This window comes from Corella eumyota, chromosome 6 (assembly GCF_963082875.1).
Source record: "Corella eumyota chromosome 6, kaCorEumy4.1, whole genome shotgun sequence".
Classification (NCBI taxonomy): domain Eukaryota; kingdom Metazoa; phylum Chordata; class Ascidiacea; order Phlebobranchia; family Corellidae; genus Corella; species Corella eumyota.
The window spans coordinates 7,245,329-7,254,783 of record NC_137495.1 but is presented as its reverse complement, the minus strand read 5'-3'; the positions used below and the strand labels follow the sequence as shown (position 1 = coordinate 7,254,783).

General features: G+C 31.6%; 1 non-coding gene across 1 annotated transcript; it reads left to right on the top strand.

Moving 5' to 3' along the window:
• The first annotated feature begins 5,225 nt into the window (after positions 1–5,225).
• On the top strand, positions 5,226–5,299 carry Trnan-guu (transfer RNA asparagine (anticodon GUU)). Its single transcript has one exon. It is a non-coding gene; the product is annotated as a tRNA-Asn (tRNA).
• Positions 5,300–9,455: the final 4,156 nt, after the last annotated feature.

Here is a 9,455-nt window from a genome sequence, read left to right as displayed (position 1 = left end):
AATTGCAATACCCTTTTAAAATTAATTTCTTACTAAACCTTAATGGTAGGTTGTCTTATATAGACTAACGTGTACTTTATCTTAAGACCGCAATTTATATAACGCTAATAGGCGTGGCTTTTCATCCTTATATGCCTAAGCCACTTCTTCCAACAAAACGGTCTAATCACAAATTTCTTGACTTTAATTACAATTTACGACTTCCCTTATTTAGAGCCTAAGTGATTACTGCTCTAGTTCACGGCAACTTGAACAATTTTTATTGTAGCCTATATCTATTAAGATTGCATGCGACATTTCGCTTTACGGCGCCGTATATTTTGCGTCTGTCAAATATAGCATTATTGGTTTATTTTTTTGGCTTTTTGAAATAAAGAGGCGCCGTCATTGCTGCGTTAAAAAAAATAAAAACCCAAAAAACAAAATAAATGTGAGCTGACTCTATAGATATATACATCCACAATAATTAATAACCAAAAACAGATTAAGGATATCGTTATTTACGCTTCTATCTATTTACGAAAATTTATTTTTAATAATTTAAGGTTCGTTTTAAAAAAATATCATTTGCGTAATTATAAAATGTACCTGACGTACAAAATTTTTTTCTGATTAATGGAAATTAGTAATCGTCGACCACTTTATTATTTTTCCCCGAATTTAGAATTAAAACTGAGTTTGACATTTAAACACTTTGACAACCCAAATTTGTTATCGGTAATCATATCTTGGTGCGCTCTATTAATAAGTTATCTCCATTGAAATCTCATTTTAACAAAGTTTAGTAAATATTTCATCGAGTTAATTAAGGCTGATAACAAACTGCTTTGATGCCAAATTGTCCTTAGAATTCAGTCACAAAATTTTACGCCCATATCTTTCTTGCTAAAACGCATGCGTTTAGATGTTATATACCTTTTATGCAGCCCTTCACTGCCTAGACTTTTTATGCTCTAGGATCTGAAGTTAAAAAGGGCGTCTTTTTATTATTAGGTACATTTAGTAATTTAAGTCAGTTTTTAGTTTATACTGTCATAAAATTAACATTACATTTAAAATTTAACACAGCCGATTTTTGACCAAAATCCTTGCGTCTTCAGCTAAAGTTTGAAACCCCTTTTATATATTTCACATATCTTTTGTAACACAATTTTTGTAAATGTACTGTAACAATTTTGATCCACTTTATATATAGCTTCGAACAGTTTGTGAAAAAGAGCAATGGGTTTAAATGTAAAGTAAAATGGGGAACTTCAGTTCAATAAATTACTATGTTGTTACATTAACTTATGCAATCTTATTGCTATTAATTGATGTATAAACATGCACAGTCATTGCCAAATGCGCGAACTTGATTTTACCTTGTTCGACCTCAAAATTGTTAGGGCTCACTGTCTCAGCAGGTTAAATATACTTTTAATAACACCTTCCTGAATTCGCCACTAGTGATTAAGCTACTTACAATTAAGATTCGTTGTAATTAACCCGCGCGACAAGCTGCAAAATCCTGGCACATTTCGGCGAAAAGTCGACCGCCAAATCCTTGGTAAAGGCCATTTTTCCATCAAAAAGTTATTTTAGTTGACATGTCAAGCCACATTTTAGCGAAATACCTTTAATTTTATAACGCCTTATGCGGTAATGTACTTACACTACGAACAAATTAAATAGGACTTATCGGTTTAAAGAAATTTCCTATGTTATTACAACTATCATGTATTCCTGTCTTCTGCGAATTACGTTGGTTACCACTTACGGTAATAGACATAGGGTGATTTTAATTTTACTACTTATGTATTTATAGAAAGGTGAATTTTTTCTAAAACAAAACCTTATATTATCTAATTTTAAAACTTTTTAATTTTTTTTTTAATAACTGGCATTTTTCATATAGGAATACCAGAATATTTGCCTTATTAATTAAGTCAAGCCACACGAACCACTAAGTGTTATCCTTTTTATTAATATATAGCTGAGTTTTGTGTATTTATTTAATAAAGGATTACTACTGTGTTTTGCACGTTTATTAAATGGGATTTTACGTTTAAGTCTTGTGTAATAAACTTAAACAAATCCAGACCAGAGTTGGGCTTTATGTTTTACTTAAGCACAATGCTAAATTTCTACCTTAAAGTAGAGGTATTTTTTGTAGATATCTTTACCCTCGATGTGAGCGCCTTACTCAAGGGCGCTACAGCATGAGAACAGTCGGGATTGAACCCACGACCTTATAGTAAAGTAGCAAGTGTTTTTAACACTACACCACGCTGCCGGTTTATTTGTTAATTTACAAAATTCCTTTAAAAAGCTGTAGGCCAAGTTGTATTATGTCGTTAGAATGCCACCTCTATGTACTACATTGTTATTGTTAGTATAACACACTTGACCATTTACAAAACTAAACAAATTGTATAAGGGAAAATAATTGAACGAGCAAGTGTTTAAAAAGTTCCTGAGCGCTTATCCGTTAACGTCGCAGAGCAGGATTTTAACGGATTTCCAAAACTGGAATCCATTTTGACTAAAGCGGCTATTCTTGACGACCAGCAGCTGTCGCAACGGAGTGCCTTTTCGGCATAGTAGTCGTTAAATGCGCGATTGTTACCCAGTACCTTCTGGCAGTTACAGGAGCTATCAAACAAAAATTTAGATAAAGTTTAAAATTTTCAAAAATCTTTTACAAACGTCACATATGTCAGTCTGTAATCTTCTTACCTGCATTTGACTTTTTTATCGATAAATTCCACGACAGATGAGAAATTCGAATTTGGATTCTTTTTGTCCATGCTGAAAAAGTAATTGTTAACACACAGGTCAAAGTTGGCAAAGGTTCGAGTTGGGCAATCGTTTTCGTTTTCCCTCGACTCTTCTTCTGGTACTGACAATGATATTCGATATTTCGGTTCTAAAAGCAACCAAGGATTTAAATTTAAAAGTGATTGCTAGTTTAGCGATGCTTTTTTCGTTTTTTTTTGCGCAATAATGAAAAAAAAGGTAGATATTAAATAAATATTGCAGTACTGCCTCGAAAAAATAGGCCAAAATCAATTTTATAATTTAAAACATGTTATAAGTATTAATGTTTATATGAAAATTGTAAATATTTTAGGGTATGTTGCATACATATATTTACAATATCTTTCTTTTTTTTGTAAAAAAAAACTGCCATTTTTTGGGTGAAATTAAACCCATTAAATATGGGGCCTTGGCAGTATTAACACTTTACAAGTTGTTATTAATTAAATTAGTGTTATTTTAAAAAAAATCTGTATTGCAAACAGCAGATGACTTGCTAAAGTAAAACATACAGAAGTCATATTAAACGCGTTACATTGTTTATTTGAACATTCATAATAGTTGTTTTCATCATAAAATTTTTTAGTAGTTTTCAGACCATAAGTTTATCCAAAAACAAAAAAAATTTTAGACCTTTCATGTCCTAGTAAACCTTATGCCTAATATGGTGGTCGTTAAATTTAATGAAAGATAATTAATTTTACGATCGCCCGTAACATTTTTACAAGCGTGTGCTTTTAGTCACGTTTAGATGTGTATGCCTTAGTCACGCCTAAACGAACAGGTAACATTTCAATTTTTACTACTTAGTCAAATGCTTATAATCTTATATTAATTGACTTAAATATTTATAAAGCTCTTTCAATGCTCCATTTTCTAGTTTGAAGTAAAATCAACTTGTTGAATATTTTTTAATAAACACCACTAGTAAATTAACTACCAGGGATTGTGTTAGTAACCAATTTTATGTTGCTCTTATTGCTATACAAAATGTTATTTTGTAATTTAGCCCACGAAACTTTTAAAGTAAACAGTTTATTTTAATCGACTTTTCTAAAAATTTCAGTAACTTACGTTTTGAGATGTCCCGATCTAAGTAACGGTAGTCGTCAACGCACCATCTAGCGGCATACAAAACTTTCGAATTTTCGACTAATAATTCGTCTAGGCTTGTTTTCCAACACTGAACAGTGTCAAAGTCGTTGCTTTAATAAAAAAATATTGAAAAAGTTAAAAGTACGTCGCCTTTATAAAGTTGTACGAAATATAATTAAGAAGCAGTTCTTTATATCAAATAGCCTGTAAAAAAAACAATTTGCACTAACTTTACATTTTTTTTGTTCACCTTTTTTGTTCTATGTCACTTACATTAAAAAAACTTTTACAATACGCTTAAACTTACGCGCAATTTTCCGAGTTTGCCTCTGAAAACCACGACGTGTTGTCGACAATAAACTGCACGACAGCGTCAAAATCAGCACCTTCTTCTGGCGCTAGGTTTCTCATACATTGTGGAAAGAAATCCAATATAGACTGACGCTGGGTATCTTCAACGGACAACAACTGGCTAACTGAGGCAAGACTTAAGTCAGTAGATAGGCTTTCGTCGGTTGATAGGCTAGTAGAATCAATTCTAGATTCTTGTCGCTTTCCTCGGACTAACAGCAGTGCTGCTGCTGTTGTCGCTTGGTCATGACCACCGTAATGACATGCTGAGAATAGGAAATATATCAATATATGTATAAACATAAATTAAAGTTAAGGTTACATTTTATTTTCGTAATATTATAGTTTTAACCTACCACAGGCCGTGTCAAAATTACATAATACCCAGCTACAGTAAAGCAAAAATGCTAGAAATTTCATTATTATTCTTGCCTTTATATCTAAAACAGCTTAACAATGCCTTTTCTAACCCGTTTATAATTGTCGTATTATTTTTTAAACTAAATCTCATGTTGAAGATAGTTCTTTGTTTTCGATTTTTGTTTGTAAACATTTTTACCGCGCCCGAGGTGGAGGGCAACTCAGTCTAAAATGGATATTTTTACTTTCCTTCTATTTTTAACTCTGACCTACTTTCGTGTCTATCAATTAGTTAATGATCTTTTGACTTTTAATTTAAAGATTAACCGTTAAAAGATTCTGAATTAGTAATCCAATGGCATACAACAGGTTGGTAACCAAAATTTACATTTTTGAAAGTAAATTATTTATTAAAAAAATGATTTTTTTTTAGATATTTCATACGTAGATTTACGACCCAGATCAAATAATTCAAAATATTATATTTTTTTTAATATAAATGCAAAATTATTATTAATAAGAGACAAGACACTAGTTTTTAATATTACGTTATTTTCATTGCCAACCGCATGGCATACGTAATGTTAACAATCACATCCCAAAGTAACGCAGTTTCGAACGTCGTCTCTGTGGCGCAATCGGTTAGCGCGTTCGGCTGTTAACCGAAAGGTTGGTGGTTCGAGCCCACCCAGGGACGCTCTTTTTTAATTTATTTTTTTATTAAAAAAAAGTGTTTTTAAAGGTTATATTCTGAAGACCACACAAATTTAAGTTTACATAATTCAGTATTATAATAATATTAATTTTATATTCTAAATAGTAACTAAGATTTATTTAATAAACAAAATATGGTTCGAAAACATTTGATTTTTCTTAACATAAATCTTTTTAATAAACAAACGCCTGTTAATTATTATTAAGTAATAATTTCATTTTGAAAGTGGGAAGTTGGAATACTTTTTTCGTTTTGTTGATAAACATTTGTAATTTGACTAAAACATTTTTAAAATCTCGGTAAGGATTATACGAAATTGTTCCCTTCTACAAAGGTAACTCTAGGTTATTCAAGGGTTACTACAGAACAAACTTTTATCATTTACTAACTTTGTGTAAATAAAAGTCAACTTTAAATAAAGAAGGTAAAATAATTTCAACACAGACCAGTTTATAAAAAAGGCATCTCCTAAAAAAGGGTTCACTATCTATTATTTTCTTTTCTGAATTATTTGTTTATCATTAACATATTGAACTGTTTAGAACAAGTTGTTTAATAAAGGTTATATTGAACAAATTAAAAGTTATTTGTCGGTACTCAATCAACAGCCAAACATCAAATTAAATATTTGCAACAAACTACAGTGTACTTTGATCCAGGTTACTTCTGGTTAGCTGGGTTACTACCGGACAAAAGTTTATTTGTAAAACATGTCGAAGGTTAATTCTTTGTGTTTGAAAGGTAAATAAAAGATCAATCTTGTAGGACAATTTGAAAGCGTTCTCGAAATTTATTAAAAAGTTCCTCAAACTTGGACCAACGGGGCAACAATATTTAGGTAAAACAAGTTCAAATCATATATACCCTATTAGCTTACTACTTGACATAGAACAACCGGTCCACAAAAAAGCAGTTCTTTAAACAGTTATTTTATATTGTAACTAAATACATTTAAAGAAAATACCTAAGTTAATTTATCTTTTTTATTATATTATTCACATTGTTGTAATAGTGCATGAAAAAAATTCGGGTTAACTTTAGTGTATCCGTCATACCAGCACATTGTCAATAAAATATGATACATAACTTCTTGCAAAATTAAACAGAAAAAAAATGGTACAACAAACTAAATAAAGTTAAGTTTTGTACATTTGGTGTATAAATGAGAAGTTGTGACAATGGGAAACTTGCATTGGTTAAGCATAATAAACCACACAGATATATTCAAAAACTTTGGCAATAATAATATGATGCGAATATAATTTACGGACAACAAATTTATAACTGAAAAACGATAAACTGTGTTTACTTAACGAAATATTTGTCTGGCCTTGAAAATTAATCATTAATAAACTAAACATTAAACTGTTACAACATAAAATTGATGGGCATCGGGGCAAGGAAATATTTAAACCGATCTAATTTCATGGCGCTCGTCTAGTGGAAAAATACCACGCATTCATTCCTGGCAGGTTCCTACGTGGGCTCTTAACCAAATAGGCATAGTGAAGGTGTATGTAGTTATATTGGCAAGTACATAACTCGCCTTACTTAAACAAACGACTACAACTGTTTATGGAAGTTACCCACGCGGGTAGTAACGATTTGAAAAATATTTTAATTTACAAACTTATCAACCTGAAAACCAATTGGTTTTAAAGTATCATTTGTTACTGCTTGTTCACAGTATATAGATTGCCTGTAAGGCGGCCAAATTCAAAAAAAAACGTCAAAGCACATAAAATAAATATTAAATATATATATAAAAAAAAAACAATTTACATCATCGAGGTGCTGCACAACACGCACCCACCTATGACAAGCACGCTAAGGGCTAAGAGCAAGAGGTACGTTGCCTGTATCTCCTTTTTAATTCGCAAGGTGATCACATTGGTGGCCCTGTAGTCCTCCACGACGCTGGCTTTGGCGTTTTGGTGTGGAAACGACTGTTTCGGAACCGGGATGTCCAAGAACTTACAAAGTGGCTCCCAGCCGTCCCTGACGTCGTAAATCAACAGTTTGTCTTTCGGCGCTTTCTGTGACGTAACAATCACGTGGTTATTAAATTTTAACGGCGAACTCAAACAGACCGTTAAAATGTTTGTTATGTCAGACAGTACAGGACTTTGTTGCAAAAAGACCTAGCTTTGCCGATTAGCAAGTATTTTACAGTCTTATAAAAATGTAACGTTGTTTGCCTTCAACCGAATAATACACAGTCACATGCTCTGCTTATACGTAGATTACGACATATTGTCTTAAGGTATAAAATGAAACATATGACGTTAAAAGCTTAAAATAGGTCGTTTAAATATTAACGTAGTAATATTAGTGTGTGCTTAAATATATGAACGACCGGTTGCCTAGAAATTTAAAATGAAACCAAATAGATGCTTAAATTTTGAGAGGACATTGCGCAATTACTTAATTAATATTTACCAACTTTCGTTTTTAAATAAAGAACCAAACCACATTGTTTACAAATCTTAGTAAAGATAATGAGAATTGGAAATTTTGAAATCAATATTAAGATCAACTGATAAAAGCGATTTGCCAAAATTGTCCCAAAATTATTAGTTGTTGTTTTTTTTTGTATATATCTTTATCCTCGATGTGGGAAAGTCGAATGCGCAACTTAAACATAGAGTAACATCAGTTACTCCGACCCAGTCTCGAGTTGCCTGTGGCAGTTTGGGATATTATATAGCTTATATTTGCCGATAATTATGCTGCTGATTAAGTGCTGACTCAGCAGGAGTTCACATCGTTTATAACGCCTTACTCAAGGGCGCTACAGCATGAAATCAGTAGGGATTGAACCCACGACTTCATGTGTGGTGTAGCAAGTGTTCTTACCACTACACCACGCTGCCGTTTTTTTATCACAACAAGACCAATGTTTTTAAAAATTGAAAAAAAAACAGCTTGACAAGGTATATCACACATTAGACAGCTCATCTCTAGTACTAGGTTTGATTCCCACTGCTGACATGTTTTATATTACTCTTTTAATTATTTGTGCCTAATTAGTATAACCAACAAACCAGAATATAAATACTAACTTAAAGACTAGACCAAGTGATAAAATTGACTTTGAGATTTAAATGTAAAACAACATCTTGCGATTTAGAAAATACGACAATTTAAAACTTACCGTCATGACATAATTATTATGTTCTCGGTAAATCCGTTTCATTATCATAGCGTTGTGTATTTTTGGTTTTCTTCGATACCACGTACGGATAGCACCGAAATGGAAAACTATAAATAAAAGCAAATATATAGGTTATTTTTTAACCTATTAATTTAACCGAATTATATTTACTTTAATAACCACAGCTATTTCAATATCCCGAACTAGTGCAATATTGGATTCTTTTCTGTAACGCCCATTTCAAGGTTTAATGTTTGTTTAATATAGTTATTTTAAACGACCTTTTTATTAGACGAAAATCGATAAACGGTGTATACAGTTTACTTTGTAAGGGTCGCTAACCTCTTGCTCGGCGGCAGTCAAATAACTGAATAAACCGTAAAACGGGCGACACACTTTAATTTTTTTTAATTTTTACACACTGTAATTTTAAATTTTAAATTTTAAAAAAATATAAAATAATCAAGCCTTCTATAAACGATTTTTGGTTTATTTATTTTTTTTTTATTTTTTTATGTTAAAGGTTATAAAAAAAACTTACAAAATAAATTTGTGTATGAAGATAGTCGCCAACCCGACGGACAGACGTTACTTAGCATTTGCAAGTGCGCTACGCTGTTCAGGGATTCGAACTGTCGAACCAAGCTTTTATACCAACTGTCTTCTTCCCTTATGGTTAATATTATCTAAAAAAGATACAATTATCTGCATGGAATAGTATTTTAATTTAATGTTTTGTATTAATTTTTTTTTAGGGTAATTAAATAAATTGCCAAAATTTAATAAATTTGTGTATAAAACGCTTGGAAAAAAAGACAAAAATTTTTAACAAAAATCTTTGTTAAAATAATTAATTACCTTCGCATCCGGAAACGCTTCGTGTATTTGTTCCCAGAACCAAAAACAAGGCGCGTCGGTTACTGCGTCCACGTCCTTGTACATTCTCCTAAAGTCCTCTATAGTTCCTCCTTTCGTCATTATTTT